We start from the raw sequence: 22,678 nt of genomic DNA, 5'->3' as shown, positions 1-22,678 counted from the left end.
TGCACATTAACAATAACATGCACATGATGAGAATGCCATACTACTGGGACAGTCTACCAAGATTTCACTTCTTCATGTCAAGACCTAATACTTCTCTAGAAGATGTACCTTTGCAAGCAACCCAACCAGGTTTTCATCAAACCAATTAGTTTTGCCATATGGAAGAGTGAAATGTTACAGCTCATAATAGTTGAGAATTCAGACTAATGCTCTAATGCTTTCTTTTGTATTTCAAATTTGTCATCTAATGCATAAATGTGAGAAGACCCAAAGCCTTTTTTTTGTTGATGTTTGTGAGGTGTTTGGAGTTTAGCATATTTTATTAAAGAAGCTCAGATCACATGTATGAGAAACTCTACTGTAACCAGTGAAAATATCCAGAATAGCTGTACATCACAGTCAGGAATTAGTGTATGTTGCATTTGAATATAGTGATGTGAATTGAAAGGAAAATCCATACATTCTCTAATGTCCACTTCCAGCAAGAATTAAAGCAAATATCTTCAGACCCATTTGCTCTGTTTAGACTCTTGCATAAAACCTAAAAAAAAAAAAAAAAAAAAAAAAGGTGAGGAGTCATGCATGTAGGAGTAGGGATGTTGTTTATTAGGTTAGTCCTTTAAAATGTGTTGTTGTTGTTTTTTTAATCATGTAAGATGCTACATCCATCCAAACATTAAATCGTAGTTATCATGGCAGTATCAGAGCACTGAGTCATAAAATGATAGGAGATGTTCTGTGTACATTGGTGAAGGGACAACAAGATTTGTGCTACCGAAGGATAAGGATCCTCAAGTGCTCTGCTGATCCATGCGGATGAATCTGTAGTAAGAGCAATAGAAATGAAGCTGAACTATCAGGTGCTTAGGGTTGCTAAGCCAAACAAATACCTCAGCAAGCTAAGCATTGCCAGCCTTATAATTGTGGGTGCACCAGTTTGAAAAGACCTGGGTGCAGTTTCTGTAACTTTCTGTAACATTTAATCTGTAATGAAAAGAAAGAGGAATTAGGATTCAATGGGGCCTCTTTGCAGCAGTGACATTAATAAATGTTTAGAATAAAGCTTACAGTGTTATAAAAAATAAAGAGAAAATGCTCTGGAATGAAGGAAAAAGCAACAATGTCCCTTTAGATTTACTTGGACTTCATTTTTGCTGTAAAGCGGAAAAGCAGGCTATCATAATGATTAAGACACTAGGCCTCAGCTCACAAAATGCTCTGAGATACTTTATTCCCTGCCTGCGTGCAGCATGCATTCTTCCCACCATTTCAGCAGCATGAAAGGGCATAGAAGTGGATGATAATGTACTAGCAGAGTGACATTAAGGAAAATTAGATTTTGTATAGTGGGAAAAGCAAGTATGAAATGTGGCCAGAGGTGCATTTAGAGTGAGCGGCCGTTTTGCACTAATGGCTAGGGTGATATTTGCCATGTGCTCTTTCAGAGCAGAGCAAACCCTCTTGGACAGAAACATTCAGCATTTCTGCACCCACACTTTACTGTCAGGGTCCACCTGAAGAAGGATTGTAGAATGGCTTGTACGCTATACCTTTATACTCTAAACTACAAATTCTAAGGTTGCTGTGTATTAACACTTGTACTGACAGGCCTTCAGAGTCCCTAGCAGAGCTGTCCAAGACACACAAATATTGGCTATGATGGACTGACACTGGAAACCTTCAGACGTAGCAAGAGGCACTGTGTGAACACTGGCCCACAGTCATTCAGCAGTGGCAGTCATTAACAGCACTGCTGTGGTTATAAGGTGCAATAAGAAAATTAATAGTTTGCATATAATATCCCCAAGAATAAGTGACCCCTAACCGTGCAAGGCAGCAAGGACATTGGGCTCACTCCTACTTGTGTTTAGTCCCACTGTTCAGGGATAGAGCGTTATTTGATTCTGAACACTGGTAAGGGCACTGGTATTGCCCTACTTTCTAGCCCATTCCCTGGTCTCCTACAAAAATTATGCAGACAGCAACATACTGCCATGAGCAGGGCTATATAAGTATTAAGAGGATATTCATACTCCCATGCTAACAAAGTCTTCTCCTGCTTAACTCTTCTTGAAGAGGGAAGAATGAGGCAAAGAAAGAAGCCAGCATTACATTATACTAGACATTACATTATAGTAAAAGCATCAGGAGAAAAGTAGGAATGTTCTTGAATCACTTCACTGGACTTAAATTCATAGCTACACAAGCTACCCAAATTTTGTGTTGCATTTCTATTGAAAAGAAGTTTGCATTTGAATGCTATTCCAGATATGAAAATGTATTATACTGGCCAAGTTCTAATAGAGGGCTATTTTTAATTTTGAAAATGGTTAATTTTATATATGGCTCTTACAGGGCAGCCGACCTTGTTTCAGGTGCCAAGACAAACATGCTATTTACTCCTTTTCTAATGTCTGTTCTCTTCTCTGCCTTTCCATATGTCATCACCTTTGCTTTCTGTGGCCTCTCCTTACACTTACAAAGTGATGGAAGTTACCAAGATAAGGGGAAGTCTTTTGGCCCCCTTACTGTTGTCAGACTGTTATAACACTGCCCCGGCTACCCTCCCACTCTGGCAGCTCTGATGCATTGTGAGTGGATGCATTGGATTGAAAAGGTCTCACTGTTCTGCTACAGCAAAATTGAGTATCCAGCTTCCCTTTAGACTCCCAGCAGTGGTAATCTCACAGCGGCATCTGAACTATACTTAGAAGCAAAACCTGAACACATCAAAGCCCAAAAGCTCTCTCGCAACACTGGAGCAAAAAGTGCAGAAGTAACATATTCCTATAGTGTACGTGTTAAAACCTAACTGGGCAAAGCAATTCATTCTTCAGCTTCTCCTGTTGTGGACTTTTCCAGTAGGAAACAGCAGCCTTGAATATTGATTGAGGGTTTGTATTTGGAGTGGACCATTATCAAGAAGCACTACTTCACCTTATTACTGATACAGTAAATACAAGAACCCCCTGCCTTTGGTCTGGGTTTGTGGCACTGAATCAATATTCCTGAGGTGCAGATCTTAGCAATAGGTTTAGTTACAACATTTTTTATTATTTCTTCCTATTAACCTTTCTGATAAATGGAACTTGCATCAGAGTAACAACATGCATCGGTATGGTGTGAAGCAAATCTTTCTGTTCTGTAATATCTCATTTGATGTGTGAAGTTTTATTTGACTTCTAGGAATTTATGTCCATGTTTCCAGATAGTTCTGGTGACCTAAGTTATGGGTTCAACTTATTTTGGAGTAATAGCAAAGAAATAGCCCAGAGCTGTGGCAGCTGAAAGATGTGTTGTGTCCCAGAACAAACAAAATATTCTGGGCCTGTAACCTCTCTTGTCCTACAGTTTCCTGCCCTCCGCATATTGATTAGGTAGTGACAGGGAAAAGTTCTGAACTGGAGTAAGTTCTCCAGGTCACTGGGTCTTCTCTGCTAAGGGCAATGCCACCATAAATGTTTTGGCTTTTATTTATTTCCAAGCGTATAAAATGCAGGCATATTTATTTTGAAGTATGGTGAAGAATGAGTGTAAAGTTGTGTCATGAACCTCTGTTATATTACCAAAGAAACAGATATATTCATGGTTCCTTAGAGTGTCTACAAGTGCAATACAAATGTTATACGGGGCAGAATCCTCATGATTCAAATACAGCTCCATCTGAAGTGGATACACATATGAGAGCAAAGAAATACTGCACACCATTTCAGGAAATAAAGTGTATTAACAGAAAAAGAAGGAAAAAAAAGCTGTAAAGTAAATAAAACTACAAAGGGAAAGCTAGGCAGGGAAAATTTAATTACTCAATTTGGAATTGAGCAGGACATCTCTGATTAATAGACCTCTTTGGGGAAGCCTGCTGTGGGATATTTAATAAATACTAGGGCCCAGGATCTCATTACTGCCTCACCCTCTGGCAGCCCAGCACCCACAAGCAGAATATTGGCAGTAAGAGTTCGGCACTGATTCAGTCGGGAAGAGGGGAGGGGATTACACCGCTGATTACTTATCCATAGATACCACTTCCTGCAAATGTGATGGGTTTCTCTTATTGTGCCTCCTATAGAGCTACTAACAAGACAAAGCTTGACTTAGCATGAAAATTGTGATCAGATCATAACTCGAGGAGCTATGACCATAGGTATCACTTTGTGTTACCTTCATATGCCTTTGGCTCCTTATACAGTCTGTGCCTGTCACTGCCAACACAAACATGTTTGTGGCTGAGATAATGAAACAGTGTCTCCTTATAGGGTTTTTTCATTTTATTATTGTGTCTCTTCTCAAACTTTGGAGATTTGTTGCAGCTTAATTACAAGAAGGCTTTAGTATGCATAAGAAACCTTTAAATCACACATCAGACAAGCAGTCTTAAAATACTTCCCAAAACCTTTAATGAAACTGATAAAGCCATCCCTGCTTCCCCTTTTCTACCCTCTGCTGGGCTGCTACCATTAAGATTTCATACCCCAGGAGCAATGCCATGCCACCTGGCCTCCTTCCCTCAGGGATTTTCTCACTCCTGGAGGGAGGGGGAACAGCTGGATTTGTCCCCTCCAAATGCACCGATGAAAAAATGGCAGCTTAAAAGGACCCGAGACCTGTTGACTCTTTCCGAATAGGACTGTTCCGCAGAGATGCTGAGCTCTCTTCAAATGCTCTGTGAGCCCATTTGTGGGACAAGCAGGAATAAAAGCTGCTTTCCCTTAAGGACATGAGCACTTGCGTCAGGGCCCGGGCCAGGTAATAGCTGCTACAATTCCTATAGATAAGGAACTTGAAAAGGGGCCACCCTGGAGGAATAAGGAGCCTCCCCAAGGCTGGGCCTGAAATAGCAGCACTATATCCTCCTGATATAGTGGCACAATATCCTGCAGCAAAAGAGCCTTTAAAAAAAAGCCATAAAGCCCCAAACACTCTCACAGAACCTCAATTCATCTTCCATGAAGGACATGGGGGAAATCTTCTTTATGATATCAGGATATGCAATGGCTAGAAAAAGGGAAAAATTGAGAATCTGGTAAGGAGGGCAAGGGCAGGATGACTGACACAAGGAATCCAGCAGAATGAAGAGGCTTCTGTGGGGTCCCAGGCTATAGGCAGTGTTTGCTTTAAAACAGTCCTGTCTGGAAAAAAATACAGCAATACCTTAGTCACAAACATCTTTCTTTTAATGGAAGCCGTTGCCTAGAGCTTAAATTTTGACTTTTGCGTGCTTAAATTTCATCTCAGAGAAAATACAGGCAGGCCTTCCAGGGAAATGCATGCAGGACTCAGCATCAGCTTTCTGGCCCAGGCATTCACAGAAAAACAGAAGCAGAGGGAGGCATTTGTGTGGGCTAGAAAATGGAATAAAAAAATGGAATAAAGTTGGGTTCATGACCACTGAGCTGAATATAACTAGGTCTCCTGCCCTGTGCACCGCAGAAGGGAGAGCAGCTTCGGACCCACCTGCAGAAACTGCGGAGGCCATGGGAAACCTCGGTCTCCAAATCCGACCTGGCCTCCCCTGACAAGATATACTCTCCCAGGTGCTGCCAGGGAAATGTCAGCTCACTCTGACATGTGCATGCAGGACAGTTCTGTGCAGTAAGCACAAACTTTCCCAACTTTTCTCTCCAGAAAAAGTTGAATGTATGTTTGATAAGCAGATTGCCTGTCAGTCTGAGAGGTCAGCATGCCAGATGCTAGGCTGCCAGCATAAAATTATCACTGTAACTGTGTTGCTGACTTTGCAGATATATTGTACACAAATCAGATTTTTTTTCACTTCCATACAAGCCAGTTTATCTTTAGAATTTGCCCTGTATAATTAATCCTTCTGAAAAGAAAAAAAAATAATGAAGAAACAAACTCAGAAGCATAACCCTTTCAAATGCTTTACTTAAAACACAAATGGCACATGTTACACCAGGCTTGGAGTTTAAGTTAGTAGTATTTTATACAATATACACAGTAATATCAATATCATGAGAAATACCAATTTTTCTCACTGTGTTATACTTCACATACATCTACAATCCAGTGGTAAATTATAGCCAGAGGAAATGGAGTGAGAAATGCCCTCTCAGTCTCTTTGACATTATAAAGCACATTCAGGAGGGAGTCCAAAACAAAAAAAACCCACATCATTGCTCTTCAAAAAGATTTGTTTGTTAGAAAAATCTGCCAGCAAGATAGTGGATGGTAAAGAAATATTTAATTAATTGCCTGTTCCAGTACAGAGTCCTGGCAAAAATGCTAATCTGAAATATGTTACAAGAGCATTTTACAAACCTAGGCATATTATTGGTGGCATTCATTCATGAACATAATCTAATCTGCTAGCAGCACATTAGGAAAAGAAAAAGACAAACATTCCTGAGGGTTTTTTTGTTGTTGTTGTCACTTTAGACTACCTAAACTTTTTCATAAAGTATATTAAGAAACAAAAATCACAATCTGGATTACTTGAGGGAACAGGCTGTGAAAATAGATTTCAAAAACTCAGGTAGGTTCAGGCTTAGATTTTTGCATATATGCCCAACCTACGATGGTGTTAAGACTGAGAATATACTGATAACTCAAGGGAATTCTGCTGTTAAACAAAGCTAAGTATGCAAATCCAGGGCAAAACTTACAAGTTGTTAAATGTGATTTAAAAAAACCAAAAACTAAATTTGTTACTCTTGGGAATGTAGCATTCAACCACACCCCCTTAATCTGCCATAAATCATAACATTTCAATTGGTGTGGCACTGTTTGCAGTTTTAGATTAAATTTAAGGGATTTTTAACAACCTTTATGTTACTCTCCTCCAAAGTCCTGCATGATATTATTGTTTGTTTGTATTGTGCAACTATCTACACCCCAGTCATTACACAAACTGCATTCTTTTTGGATAAAACTAACCCAGAAGATGCACTCCAGTAGCACCTATAATCCACTCTAATTGCAAATGGGCATTCAGCCCATGCGACCAGAATAGAGGCAGTCTGAACTAATAGAGAGAAAAAAAGAAAAAGGCCTGAAATGTGGAGTCCTCAGTACCATTTCACTCTACCGAAGTGCTCCTCTTGGTACATGCTACTAGGTAATGTGGCCATTGTACCTACTGCGGAAATACTCACCACGCACTGTGAGAATTAGTAACTGCGGAAAGCAAAATGCTTCCGAAGGATACGTAATTAGTGTGGAAACATTCATCACTTGCAAGTCTGCTGGCTAACCAAAGTCAACGTACCACTGCTTCCAGTCCATGGAAAAGTTATTTCTAAAGGACAGAAGCGGGTACAACAGCCAGGGATGTGTTAAGCTGTATCCCTATGTAACTGGAGAATAGGGAGTCAATATCAGTATTACTTTTAATCTGGTTACTTTAGATAGCCATAGCAGTGTGCATGTAGCAGCATGAATTTCAATGCAAACTGACTAAATCTGCGAGAGATGGCAGGTACGCAGTGTAGCTTGGCTGGCTCTTGTGACACTGCCTCTTCGCTGCTATGATTTTGCAAGCAAGTTAGTTACCAGTTAGTTAATGCACGTGTTGCAATCTTACCTTTGAAATACCATCTCAGTACCCCTAAATCTGAGAGGAAAGCAGAACCGGTATTAAAAAAAAAAAGAGGTATGAGCATATGTCAAAACCGCTGTTGTAGAAAACTGAGGACAATATTACCAACCAGTCAAGAGAGGTATGGGGGAATGATACAGAGTTAACTTTCTCCATGTTTTAATCCCTGTAATAAGAACATGTCAGACAAAGAATGCAAATTCAGTTTCACTTGCAAAATCACCTTATTTTTATCTTTTAATTGACAGCCTGTGGAACAGCCTTGGGACCAGTACTAACCTTGTTTGCCAATGATCTTTTATGCTTTCAAAGAGTGGAAAGGACGGTGACTTAAACCAAAAGCTGTTGTGATACAGCTTCACCCAATATACATGAACAATTGCTTTGCCCAATGTAACCACAAGTATGAAAGAATTTCCTGTGTCATTTATTCTAATGGGGAAACACTGGGTTTTACATCACTAGGCTGCAAAAAATTTGCTATAAAAATGGTGTCTCTTTTCTCTTGCCTTGCAATTGAAGTGTTAACTCTTCACACATCCATTCAGGACTCAGCTGCAAAGCTCATTTTCCTAGCCCATCACTCTTTTTGGCACTGCTTTCGTCTTTGCTGTGAGCCACAGCTTAGGTGAGGGTAGCATATATTGCCCTTCCACTCATGGGTATAATCCCAGGGTGTAGTCCAAAAACCATTCACATACAACAGTCAGCTGCTGTTTAAAACACAAAGCAAAACAAAATGTTGACAATTAAACTAACAAAAGATTATTTAGATGCATTACACAGCCTCACGAACTGCACACACTGCCGGTGACTAACAGGCATGCTGTCTGCCCCACGTCTCCCTCACTGCGGGCCACTTCCAGGCTGACCTCAAAGGGAATTTAGACTTCCAGCTTTGGTCCTAGGAGAGATGCTTATGGGAGATGCCTTAAGTAGATGCTGTGCCTAGCCCTCCAAGCAATAATATGTAGCTGTGTAAGTCACCCGCCACAATAATATTTGAGTCCTGTCTATAAAGCACAAAGTTGCTTCTCTTGTCACGGCCCGGCTACCACAGGCCTCCTCAGAGCCCGAGGAGAGAAGCATTTGAAAGTGTTTTCTGGCACAGGAAAGCCAACCTAAGGGAAATCACACTGGTGCTGAACTTGCAATTGCAACAACAGTAATGGACATTCATAATTCAACTAGCAAGAAATTACATTGTAGTTTTAATATTGCTTCAATGAATGTTCTTGTTCCTTGAAGAAAAGTCTCTCTACCAACCTGCTGTTTCTGCAGAGGCTTGATTTTTGCCAGCAGAAAAAGTTGCCATGACAATTCACTTCCTTGAAATGGAATCTCTTAAATAACTAGAGCTAACACCACTGTGGAGTTTAAGAACAAATATAAATATAGCAATCACAGTGTGGCCTGAATTTTTAATGGACATTAAAAATAGTAAAAATAGTAGTGGCAAACCAGATAAATTCCGTGTTAATGACTGGGCAGACAATGACATCCATTGAAGTCAGTGGGAGTCTTGCACGCCTTAACTTCTCCCCGAGAAGTTATGATTTCTTTTCCTCTGAAAGAAATTTCTTATTCATAACATATAATAAAATTGTTTCATTCCAAAAGCAATTTTAGTTGGTACCATATTGAACTGTAATTAAAGATTTATGATCCTATTAAAAGGTAATGTTGTAGTTAATCCTTAATAATAAAACACTTCATAAAAGTTCAGTGTTACACACCAAGCTGAGAGCAATTGACAAGTTCTGCAAAATATTTACTGTGTTTTCCAAGTGTCAGCAAAGAGTGCACTGCTACAGCTCTCCTTCAAATAATAATCTATACAACTGCGCAAGTAATTGACCAAATTCTAGACACTGGCTATCCTTTATGGCCTATACATCTACACCGATGTCTAAGAGACACATTTTTCCATTTTGACTTTTATCAAGATTAGTGTACAGCTAATGTCATTTTATTTGGCACGGCTCATCAGGATCGATAGTGGCAGAATCAGGCCTGGATCATGATATCGCGCATGTCTATTAGCTCATTGTGACTAGCTTAGTTGTGGAATAAATTATTATTCAAGGTAAGCATGAGTTAATCTCACTTCTAAAGAATATGGCACATGGAAAAAGTAATGTACTGCAAAGCTAACATGGTATAACTTTCGTAGGTTAAAATGAGAACATAAAATCTATCACAAACCTCAACACTGAATGATAATATGGGCTTGGTTGTCCTTATCCTATATCTCACATAGATGAAATCATGCGAAATTCTGTGATTCAAGTCAAAGTATAGATGTGGTTGAAATTTTCTGGATTATCTTTTTGCATACATTTTAAGGAAAAAGCAAAATAGCACTACAGTTCATATAAGAATTCCAAATTTTTTTTTTCTTTTTGGTTCATGCAAAGCATTTCTTTAGCTTCTGCTGATGTAATATTGGTTCAAATTGACTTTAAAAGCTTGTCTTGAAATTCAGCCAAAATTTCTGCAACCTACGTAGGAGCCAAAAATGTTCCATGCAAGTAGTTGATACAAATACTGCAAATGACTTTTAACTGGAACTGCTTATACAAAACTATCCTGACCCTTATTAAACAACTAACAAACACTGCCTCATTTGTAAGCCCTTAGGATACCGAAAAGGAAGTAGTTGTTGCATTTTGTACCACTCCAGAAAATGTGGTAATGAAAAAAAATGCTAAATTGTAGTAGGGTTATTGACAACAAAGTTGTTGAACTTACTGATACATAACATTTTTGCTGAACTTTTACTGCACTTTAAGATACCCTGAAAGCATCAAATAATTCACCAACCGCTTTTCTCCCTTTGCATTTTTGCTGTAACAGCAGTGTTCAGTCTGAACTTTCTCTCTGTACTACTCCCAGTTGCTGTCTTTAGGGAGACGGGGAGAGTTTCTGCTCTGTAGCAGACCACAGTCAAAGGAGTCATATGAGTGTGATGAGCCTATTTTCTGTTTTTCTCGCATCTCCCATTTCTCCCAAAGCCTCCCTTTCTTGCGGACTTTCTGCTCCCAGTTTTAGGATGAGACAATGGAATAAGCAATCAGTCCATAATCTGCATTTCCCTGCAGTGGGATGAGATGGTGGAAGTGATGTTAGAAGACTTTTCCAGGAAGATTTGTAGGGGCTTGTTTTATGGGATTTAGATCATGCCCTAAGTTTCCATTGTCCTTTATCCACACAGGCACAGACAGAGCAAAATGTGGCAAAACGTGCTGTTTGGTTCATTTTCCCCTGAGACTCAGGCTCTAACAACATCAGCCATTTTGCCTGAAGGTAAGAGCAAGGAATGATTACTCCCTTGCTATGTTTTATCTCACACAGTAGGACACAGAGTCAGAGTGTCAGATAAAAACGAATGGACACTGCTGCTGCCATACCATAAGTGCAATATAAATAAGGCTTCTGCCTAGGAATTCAAATGTTTTTTTCAACTCATAGTCATTATTTGTTATCCCTCCAGAGCAAATGTGAGGCTAAAATGGTATCTTAACAGCTGTTCAAAAGAAGCCACTTGAGTAGTGACGGATGTTGCTGACAATCTCAGCGTGATATTTCCTTTACCCTATGGAATATGATTTCGAAAGAGATGAAATACTACTTTGAAGCAAGAAGTGATACAGTAACTTGCTGCTTGCATCTGAGGGATTCTGCTCTGCTCCCTGCCGTGTCGGAGGGACACACTGCCGAGACAATGGAGCTCCCTGCATTGTCCTTCAGAGGCAAACAGAGATCCATGATAGTGATGGCGCACGAAGTAAAACTATCCTTTGCATGGCTAAGTGAACATCCAATTTAACGTCACCAGCAGTATATGCTGCAAGGAAGAATTTGCAAATATTGTTGTCTGTCTGGTTTTCTGGGCGGCTGGATTTGTTTTCCTGCTTGGAGTACTCTTTCAGCCATTTTAGGTTTTCTTCCTGCTTAGCTTTGGAAAGCAGTATGCTTCTTCAGAGTTGTTCAAGCATTACTTTGATGATACTTCCAAGCATTGCTTGGATAGGCAAACAAGTCCTAATTAACATTTTATCTTAAGGTATTGGTTGAGAGCAAAGGCCAGGCATTACAGTTGCCTGTTTAATGAGCATTAGTCCTCCCAGAGCGTCTTAAAAGTGGCCAAAATAAAGATGATTTACCAACTGGGTCAAGATTGTCTCAGCCTTCTGGAACGTGCTTGTACAGATGAAACAGCCTCTGAAGTATGACATCTTCTCATTTTTGACACTCTAAGATTGGCATTTAGACTTTTCTCTTTCATAAATAAGGATCTTTTAATACAGCTATGTAAGAACTGATGTGGTGTTGACCTGATCTAGAACCATGTCTTTAACAATAACCTGTAACAATTCCTCAAAGGGAGATACAAGAAACACTGTTTCAAGCAGTTTTTTTTCATCTTGGAAAATTTTGCTGTCCTCGTTCACAGAGTGCAAAAATGGCCTCATAATTCACTTGTGAAGTGTTAAACAACTTGTGCCACAAAGGTTGGTTTATGGTCTCAACTGAAGAATCACAGCTTCTGACAAGGAGTTTTACAAGCTAATTGTATGTTATGTAAAAGAATAATTCCTTTTGTTAATTTTAAATTAATTGCTTTCACTATAATTATATATGCTTATCTTGTATTATTTCAAAACAGAAGTAAAATGGCATTTAATGACTCCTACTCTTTTTTTTTTTAATGGTTCTATCATATCTCTGTTTATTGCTGCTTTTCTGGAAAATAAACTTCAACATTTTCTATAGCTGTCTCATTGTTCCTGTAATCTAAAAAAATCCTAATTTGTCATATCCATTTCGAAGAGAAATGACCAGAACTTCACTGAGTATCACAAGATCTACCATACCTTTATAATGGTCTCTCTCTCTCTCTATATATATATATATATATGTGTGTGTACTGTGTAAATGAAATATTTTTATACACTTTCTGAGGCTGTTCCTTATGTGTTCTAATTTTTATTTAATACAATATACACTGAAAAAAGCTCTTCACAATTATGCCTTGATTTTTTTTTCTTGAGCTGCTATGCTTAACTTGGATTCCAGTAAAGGACATAAGTAATTCAAATTATCATTTATATTGTAAAACATATTCCACTTCAATTACTGAATTTGATCTGTAATTATATTATCCAATCACTTGTTTTGGGGGAGTTTTTGGAAATCCTACTTGGTCATCTCTTTTATGTGATTTTCAAATGTTGCCAACCCAATATTTGCCCCTTATTTCACATCTTGTAAATTATATGACAGCACTGGGTGCCACAGTCTGAATGTTAGGTATTTGCACTCATGAAATTCTGACATTTGATTCCTGTTTAGATCACTTTTTAATAACTATTTGTCCTCTAAGCTTGAGATGAAAAGATGGTCTCAAAAATCCAGACTCGCAAAAATTATGCTTCTGCAAATGAAGAAACCATCAGACCATTCCCTTGCTACTGAAAAGCAAAATATTATCTATAAAAATTCATGTAAGAGTATCAGCCAAAAGGTTAAATGTTCACACCAGAAACTGATTTTTTTTTCTAAAAAAGCCTGTTTCTTTAAGGAATTTCAGTTACTGCCTGTTTTTTCTTCTATTGCTCTTTTATTCTTTCTGTTTCTAATCTCAAACAGCACCAAAAAGACCTCAAGGCAAAACAAAAAGAGAAAAGAAATTAGTCAGTCATTTCAACAGACACTGAACTGTAAGCACTGATACATCCAGTTTTGATGGCTATACTTCAATGAAAATGCCTTCTATCCATAATTAGATTAGCAATAATATCAGCCAAATCACAATAAATATAAAAATAAAGCAAATTACATTAAATCTGTGGCCCATTTACTTGTAAGATTATCAGTAGCATAGATAGTATTAGTTCATGGTCCTAGCTCTCTCCTGATACTGAATGTCACTGAATGTGCATTACTGGAATGTTAAGGGATCTGGATTACACACAAGCATATAATAAGAAGACGATGCCTGCCCTAAAGAAATTACGGTACACATATACGTAGAGGGACAAGAGGTAGCTCCAGACCAGAGAACAAAGTGACAACACAGAATTCGGCAGTACCATGGACACTAGTCAATGACCCACCAACTTTTGGAGAAACAGGACCTGGTAAGAGTTTGCTTTCAATGTTTGTCAGGGAAAAGGGGTGAAATCCTTGTTAAATTCCAGCTGTGTGAACAGCTGCCCTGCCACAGCCAATATTTTACCTCTACTATTTTCTAAAAGTACCTGTATACCAGTACGCGACATAAATCAAACAGTAACAATTTCCACAAAATACTTGGAAGACTTAGGACCTTCATTTCCCAACATGCACTTACTTGAGCAATTCTTTGCACACTAATAGTTACAGGAGTCAGGATTATGCAACTGAATAAAACTACATATATATATATATATATATATATATATATATATTTGCAATTTAGAATGTTAGGTTGGATTTGAACCTATTATCCTGACAAGAAATGATCAACCCTCTATCCTATCAATAATTAAAATCTTTCAGTATATCAAATTTCCTTCTTGAATGCTTATAAATTCTGACCTCTTCTTGTCCTTTATCACCTTCAGAACTATAGTAGAATAAATAAAAATAGACAAGACTTTACATATGGTTCATTTAAATAAAACTCAGTGAAGTCTGTTACACCTTTCTGAAGCATGTGGTTAATTTATTAATGCACAGTGCTAGGAATCTATGTCTCCAGATCTAAAAAGCATGTGTGTGTAGGTACATATGTAATAAGAAAAAGGCTTATCTTCTAAAAGTTGCTTGACAGTTTTTTAAGGACAACTCAGAGTGGCAGATGCCCAGAGTCACATTTATTTGTAAACAAAAAGCATATTCCCTTCATGGTCATTATGCAACATAAATTACTAATAGAAAGCTTCTGAACTTGCAGTTTTAAGTGAAAGGGGTAGTATTCAAATTTGTCAGTCCAAGAATATGGAGGGGATTGTATATTTGTTTTAAATTTGCAAATTAGAACAAGGTCTTCTGCAGTCCAGATTAAGTACATTGCATACATATACAAACTTCACAGACTTACTCAGAGATATCAAACTCACCCAAAGGATAAAGATTCTCAGTCCCTCAGGCAGCTTCAAATTGTATTATTGATTGTTTTTAGGAAAAAGAAGACAAGAATAAATCTGCTGTCTAAAATATATAATCACCTTACAACTAGGCCTGAAACAAGAGATTTTAAAGTTGATTCAAAATGACATGTTATCATGTTTAATATCCCTCCACATTCTATTGATAAGGTGACAATATCTTTGACTGCACAAATACATCACTGCTTAAGGATATTCTGAATAGCTGTGGTTTAAACTCAAATGCGGCATTAAGAAGGAATGTCAGTGTGAAATGTTTCTTTTCTCATTGAGCGGGGGAGAACATTTACTATCTTCTTGCCTAATAAGAAAATCAATAATCAGAGTCCAGGAAGCACCAAAAAACCCACAAAAAAACCTTGAGACGCAGCGGTGGCGTTGCCACCTGTTTGAGTCACGAGTGTGCCTGCGGCAAATCGTGGCTCATCTGCAGTTAGTCTCCTCGTAGTGTTGCCAGAGTGCCAAACTCCTGAAATAAAATGTGTTCTTGAATGCTTGGCTCAGCATGCCATAAAAAACCCTGATTTTCAGAAAATGCCTGGCACACAGTTTCTGTCAGCTAAACACTTACTGTTCATACCCCAGAACAGAGGCATTTGAAAACCCTCAGAAAATGAAGCCGAGTTCCAAAGCCAAAAAAACGTGTCATGTTGAAGCAGATCATCTTTTGTATTACAGACTCTGGTTCTCACAAGAACACCCTTTCTGGATGTATGAAATGCACAGGGTAGCCTTTTATCTATTTTGACATTTCCACACAGCTCCACAAATTATCTTCTACCTCCACAGGATAAGAGTGGCAGAGCAATCGGTACACTGTCAGCCAGAGCCAGATATTCATTGAGATAGATGCATTGCCATTTGGGTTCTTCCACCATTGCACAGAAATATTGTTCCTCCGAAAGCCGAGAGCATTCCATTACTCTTTTCTTTTTTCTTTTGTTTTCCAAATTGCAAGATAAATTAAAATATGGTTATTAATTTTTAATTAAAAAGTAACTAGACATCCAAAAGAGATGAAACAATGAGACAGGATGCAAGGTAGAATTAATAATGTATTGGAAATAAGAATTAGAATGAATTGCTTATAAGGGAACAGAAGTTTGAAAATTAGATCCATAATTCTTGTTCAATAACATTGAATGAAAAGTATTATACTTGACAAAAATGACCATCATGTCAAGCAGTTAGTCCTAGATTATGACTTTTTTTCCCCAGCAGCCCTCCTTCGCATTTTACCTGTGAGTTTTCAAACCTCCTTCCAGCAGTGAGCCAGGCAACTGAAATTTGAGCTACATGTACATGTCATCCCACTTCTGAGGTTACAACACTTGGTTTGGAAGCCAGTGAGACTTGATTCAGTCTTACAGTTTTACTTCAAAATGGATTAAGCTAGAGGTGAACAAAGCCTTTAGGCTTTAACTTTAAATGAGACACGCAGTGCAGAACACTGAGCAAAGTTAAAAACTGTATTCTTGAGGTCAATAACCTGTCTTCATCCTAATGCAGAAAGGTGGAGGCGAGCATGGGCCCGAGTTGGCCAGCTTTGAAGAGGGAAAGGAAAACCCAACGTTAACTCCAGCCATGCTGGGCAGCAGCTGAGGCCACTGTCTTCCCCCAGCGGTGAGGCAGAAAGCAGAGTTTGGAAGCCACCTCTCTGAGCAAACAAATAATAAATGAAACCTTCTAGCTCATGTGCTAAGTGTGTGGGTTTCTCTTGCATCCTAAATTCAATTCCCACAGACTACTTCAGTACTTTATGTGACAGCAAGCTACATATAAAATAGTAATGAATACAAAATACCCTAAATATCTTGACACCCTCAACTTGTGGGTTTTTTTAATAAATATGATTCTAAATCTTTCTGAATTTCTTTACATTAAATGTTATTCTCCACTTCATTTTTACAGACTTTCTAATAGAATACAATTTTCAGAAGAGACAATTTCCCAACACTGAGGAGAATGCACAGATAATAAAAAAATCTGGAGCTTAAAACTATTGAACTCTCTGAGCTGAGATAATCAGATTTACCTTTTGTCTAAATATACCACACTGGGAGACAAATCGTGTCTTCCTACAGAGCTATTGTGTTTGCAGGGCAAAATTAAAAGGGTAGGGAAACATAATTAGTCCCCCAAAATCCCCCCCCCAATTGTCCCATCACTGAAGAAGCTTCAGCAGGTGCATGGGATGCTATGCATCTGCACCTAAAGGCACCAGCAGCCGCTTCCCTCTCCCCAGAAATCACCAGCAAAAGGACGCTCCTCCCAGTGGCTCCCGCATTCAGGACACAAAACCCAGCTGAAACCCAGCCAGCCTCAGCACCTCGGGGCACCATGCTGGGGTGGCCCCACTCCTGGCCAGGGCACCGGATGGGTCCTTCCTCCTGCCCACCCAGAGCCAGGACTACCACTGGCGTGGGCCCCTGCTACCACCTGAGATACTGGAAAAGTAACTCCATGAACTTGTAACAGTGGTCTGGAGATGATGTGAAAATTATTTGAAACAGGAGAGCTGGAAATCAGTGAAGTCACAAACTTGCAGAATTGGCTTTCAAAGTTCTCCCCCTTTTTCTGCTTCCCCTAGAATTTCAAAGCTGCTCCACACTGCATTTGCCTAGTCTCCATCGCTTGGGGGTTGCTGTAGATGTTTCATTTTTTTCTTTTCTTTTTCCTCTTCCCCATCATTCCAAAAGTCTCAGACCTTTGATAGTTATTTTCTATATATGTAACACTTGTTCCTAATTTCCAGTTTTGGATTTCAGAACAGCACAGCACCGGCTTGCACTTTCCAAAATAAAGCAGAATAGTTGCTAATTTTACTAAAAGTTGCAGCTGGCCGCTGTAATCAAAGGAATGTTTTTACCAGCAGCATGATACATTTAAATTCAACTCTAGAAAATTTTTACTCTTTTTGAACTTGAGAATTGGTAAAAGTTGAATATATGAAACTGTTAAAAGCCCATTTAAATAAAACATTTGCAAGGGGCCCAAGCCAAAACCCAGGCATGTCAATGAATCAGAGACATCTCCTTGGCTGCAGTGACGCTAGAGAAACAGAGGTTTTCCAGTTATAGGAAAGAAATGCTGGGGTAGTCATTTAGTTTTCAGTAAAATCAGACTTGCATGTCTGGTAGCTTAGCTCATACAAAGCTCACAGGCGAATGCATGACCACCCACAGCTTGCTAGAGAAAACAAAGGCCACATGTCAGGCTAATAATGAACAAAAAGAAAAGTTTCATAATTCTTTAAATTCACCGAGAATGCCAAAAAAAGAAAAACAAATGAACACTAAAAAGACCATGTTTTAAAAAAATGTGTTCAGGATACACTTTAAATATGGCAAATACAGAAAATGCTTATATGAGAAGATTGGAAAAGTGATGTTGTTTTAAACTTTGTTGAATTTGATTAGCAGAACATTAAGAGGTAAATGAAAACTGTAAGAGGAAACAGGTCTTTCTTAATTGTTCCTTGGCTGTTCCTCATCACCCAGACTCTGCAAATCGATATTGGAACTGCTGTAAGGAAATTGGTGGGATTGCTATGGGTTCTGAGGCTATTATACATTGCTTCTTGCAAGGGCTGATGAATCATAGGTGGATTATCCCCTTAGTACAGCTAGACTTCTGATCACTTTGGATAGCTCCTCATGGCACTAAATTAGACCCCCCCCCCCCCAGGCATCCTATTAATGGTCTGGTCAAAAGAGAAGTTTCTGGCAAATCTAGACAGTGAATGCTGATGTCCTGAATCCCTGCAACTCATTTATTCTGCAGAAAACAGCCCTTTTTTCAAGTACAGCTTGTTAAAATAGTCATGAAGATATCACTTGGTGCAGATCAGTTGTGCTGATTGATCGTTATAACCCATGCTCATGTACTCTATAACCTTTTGTTGATAGTTTGATGTGCAGTCTAGATTTGTGTGCTCAGCAAGACAAAATGACTTCACTTTGATATCCAAGTTAAATTGCAGATTCCAGGCCACACAGCCATTGCACACCGTGGACTTTGCAGTAAGGTCTACATATGAAGCCCTGGTCCTGGCTGTTGCAGGGTACGCACGTGGGGGTTCTGAAAATCATGATGGTACTAAACATTATAATTTGCCTTATTCTTGTGAAAGGAAGAAAAGCAAAAGTACTTGTACTGTTGGTAATAATTTACATTGCATGTGTAAAACCAGAAGAATGGAAAAATCTTTGTTGGTTATATTACAAGCTGAGGAATTTTGCATTCTTTCTCATCACTCCCTGGTGAGAAGATTGCGATTAAAATGAAAAAGAATAACCTCAGTGCTTGGCCAAATAGGGCTGTGTTGCCTCAGTGTCAGTTTTTCTGACATCTACTCAATGATTCAAACTTATCGGACATGAAGGTGAAAACCCTTTCATTATAGTACCTTATGAGTTTAGCAGACAGGTTTATTCTGCCTCATCATGCCTGACAAGTACTTGTAGCCAGTTTATTTCTGTTACTGAGGTAAAACCATCTCAATGGATCATTACTGTGAAGTCTACAAACGTTCATTAATTTGCAATATTATTTCACTTCTATGGTATATTTCACTGTGAAGTCACTTCATATGTTTTGGGGATATTTTTTTCAAAGCCTTTTTCTAGGTGTTTCATCCATTGGTTTTGGCAGTTTTTTTGTAGCTGGAAACCTGCTTACGGCTTTGGATAACATTCCTTTTCACATGTGTGCAGATTCTGCTGTAAGGTTGCACTGTAATATCCTACATTAGGATATTAGTGAAATGCCTTTCCCTCAGAGGTTAGTAGAACCACAGTTTAAAGGAAAATAAGTCCAATAGATGTATGTGAGAAAATAATTAGTGGAGGAGTTTTACAGAAGATGGGTGTTGTTTTGTTTTCAACGCTAAATTACTCAGAATTTCCTATATTTCCTGTAATGGCTTTCCTATTGATCAGTGGTAGAACTCGACAATATCTCAAAGGGGAAGAAAGAGGGACAACATGTATGCCGCTAGCAGAGCAGGGCTGACCGGACTGGACATGCCACAGATACACTCAGGGGCAGCGGTGCATGCTGCAAGGCAGGGTTCCCAGCACCACCTGGAGCAACTCCCACAGCACATCCCAGCTCTTGACCCTCCGGAGGGACGATACGTCAGGGCCACAGGCTGTCAGAGCCAGGACCTGTGGAGACACTGCTGAGCCTTGTCTGGTCCTTGGACTCCCTGCTGCTCTTCCACATGAGAGCAGCAGCCATGTGGCCAGGGACGACCTAGAGCATATCAGCTGTGACTATGGGGGTGAAAGCCAAGGTCATGGAAGCCCAGGTGTTTTTTCCTCGATCCTGCTGGTGAGGGGAGAGGGCTTGAGGAGGCATGGACATATCCTGCAGGTCAACAACTGGTTGTGCAGCTGGTGTCGACAACAGCCTATTTTTTTTTATGACCATGGAAACCTCTTTGAGAATCAAGGACTGCTAGAAAGAGACAGGATTTACCTGATCATCCAGTTAGGACAAAAGCATCTTTGTCAACAGCCTAGCTAACCTGGCAAGGAGAGCTTTAAATTAGAAATGACAAAGAAAGAAGACAGAAACTGACAGTCAAATGGTGGACTGGGTTGGCAAGCAAAGGGCGCAGGGTGATGTGCACAAGAGAGACCTCATAATCAACAAAACAGGGCTGCAGGGGACTCACCCCAAGCATATGCACATAAGTAAGTAAGTGCCTATATGACAGCATTAGGGGGAAGCTCTTGTACCTTTTCTGGGAAATCGGCATGTCTGGGTGCCTCTCTGAAGTGCCTCTACACTAAAGCATGCAGCATCAGTAAAAAATTGGAGGAATTACTCTGACCCTGCTCGAGCAGGAGTTTGGACTAGATGATCTCCAGAGGTCCTTTCTAGCCTCAGTTCTCCTGTACAATTCTGTGAATCAGTGGTCTGCATGCAGTCACAAGGCTACAATCTCACTGAGATCATGGAGGTGTGGTGGGAAGGATCACACAACTGGAGTGCTGTGATGGATGGACACAAGCTCTTTAGGAAGGACAGGCCAGAAAGGCAAGGAGGGGGAGTTGCTTTTTATGTGAGAGAGCAGCAGGAATGCATGGAGCTCTGCCTGGGGATGGGTGAAGGGCCAGTCAAGAGCTTATGATTAGCAGGCAGACCAACATGGGTGACTTTGTGATGGATGCCTGCTAATGACCACTTGATCAGGAAGAAGTAGATGAAGTCTTCTTTAGACAACTGGAAGAAGCCTCATGTTTGCAGGCCCTGGTCCTAACAGGGTGCTTTAACCACCCTGATATCTGCTGGAGGGACAACACTGGAGGGACAACACAGCAGGGCACAAGCAATCCAGTAGGTTTCTGGAGTGCACTGATGACAGCTTCCTAAGACAGGTGATACAGGAGCCAACGAGGGAGGCACTCAGACTTGCAAACAAGGAAGATTTGGTTGGGGATGTGAAGGTTGGGGGCAGCCTCAGCTGCAGCAACTACAAGATGGTGGGGGTTCAGGATCCTGAGAGACAGGAAAAGGCTAAAAGTAATATCAGACCCTAGACTTCAGGAAAGCAGTCTTCGGGCTGTTCAGGGACCTGCTTGGAAGAGTCCCAGCAGCAATGATCCTGGAGGGAAGAGGGTCCAGGAGAGCTGGTTGGTTTTGAAGGATCACCTCCTCCAGGCTCAAGAACAGTCTATACCAACATGCAGGAAGGCAAGCAAGGATGGCAAGAAGCCTGTATGGATGAACAAGCAACTCCTGATGAAACCCAGACATAAGAAGGAAGCATACAAAAGATGGAAGTAGGGATAGGTAACCCAGGAGGAATATAGAGACACTATCTGAGTGTGCAGGGACAGAGTTAGAGAAGCCAAAGCCCAACTAGAGTTGAACTTGGTGAGGGACATGAAGGGAAGGAAAGGCTTCTACAGGTACATCTGCAGCAAAAGGAAGGCTAGGTAAAATGTGGGCCTGCTGCTGAACAGGCAGTGGTCCTGCTGACAAAGGACAAGGAGAAAGCTGAGGTACTCAATGACTTCTTTAACTCCATCTTTACTGGTAAGATTGGCCTTCAGGAATTGCAGGTCCCTGAGACTATTAGGAAAGTCTGGGGTAAGGAAGACTTACCCTCAGTGGAGGAAACATTTAACTAAACCAGATGTACACAAGTCCATAGGCCCTGATGGGATGCACCCATGAGTGCTGAGGGAGCTGTCTGATTGTGGTGATCAGGAGAGGTTCCTGAAGACCAGAAGAAAGCTAATGTCACTCTTTCCTTCAAGAGCAAGGAGGAGGATCCAGGAACTACAAGCAGATGAGCCTTACCTCGATCCATGGAAAGGTGATGGAGCAGCTAATCCTGAAAACCATTTTCAAACATGTGAAGGACAAGAAGGTGATTGGGAGTAGTCAGCATGGATTTATGAAGGGGAAATGATCCTTGGCAAACCTGATAGCCTTCTACAATGAGATGACTGGTTTGGTGGATGAGGGGAGAGCAGTGGATGTTGTCTACCCTGACTTTAGCAAGGCTTTTGATACTGTCTTCCCTGTCATACTTATTGACAAACTGATGAAGTATGGGCTAGATAAGTGGACAGTGAACTGGACTGAAAATTGCCTAAACTGCCAGGTTGAAAGGGCTGTGATCAGCAGCATGAGGTCAAGCTGGAGACCAGACACTAATGATGTCTCCAGGGATCAATTCTGGGGCCAATACTGTTTAACCTCTTCATTAATGACCTGGATGTTGGGCCAGAGTGCCCTCTCAGCAAGTTTGCAAAAGGTACAAAACCCAGAGGATGGTTGATGGACCAAATGGTCGTGCTGCCATTCAGAAGGACCTTGATAAGCTGGAGAAATGGGCAGAGAGGAAACTCATGAAGTTCAGCAAGGGGAAATGCCAAGTCCTACACATGGGGAGGAATAATCCCATGCTCCAGTACATGCTAGGGGCTGACCAGCTGACCAGAACTTAGAG

The 22,678-nt window shown here is 40.1% G+C and overlaps 1 long non-coding RNA gene across 1 annotated transcript in view; it reads right to left on the bottom strand.

The window, feature by feature from the left end:
• Positions 1 to 475: 475 nt before the first annotated feature.
• The window catches only part of LOC106490615 (uncharacterized), a 42,836-nt gene continuing 20,633 nt past the window's right edge, over positions 476 to 22,678 (bottom strand). The window contains exon 3 of the long non-coding RNA XR_001293636.1: positions 476 to 541. This is a non-coding gene — a long non-coding RNA (uncharacterized lncRNA). The remainder of the gene's footprint in view (positions 542 to 22,678) is intronic.

Source organism: Apteryx mantelli, chromosome 1 (genome assembly GCF_036417845.1).
Source record: "Apteryx mantelli isolate bAptMan1 chromosome 1, bAptMan1.hap1, whole genome shotgun sequence".
Taxonomy (NCBI): Eukaryota; Metazoa; Chordata; class Aves; order Apterygiformes; family Apterygidae; genus Apteryx; species Apteryx mantelli.
Note: the sequence above shows the minus strand (reverse complement) of the source record. Positions and strands in the feature narration are given on the sequence as shown.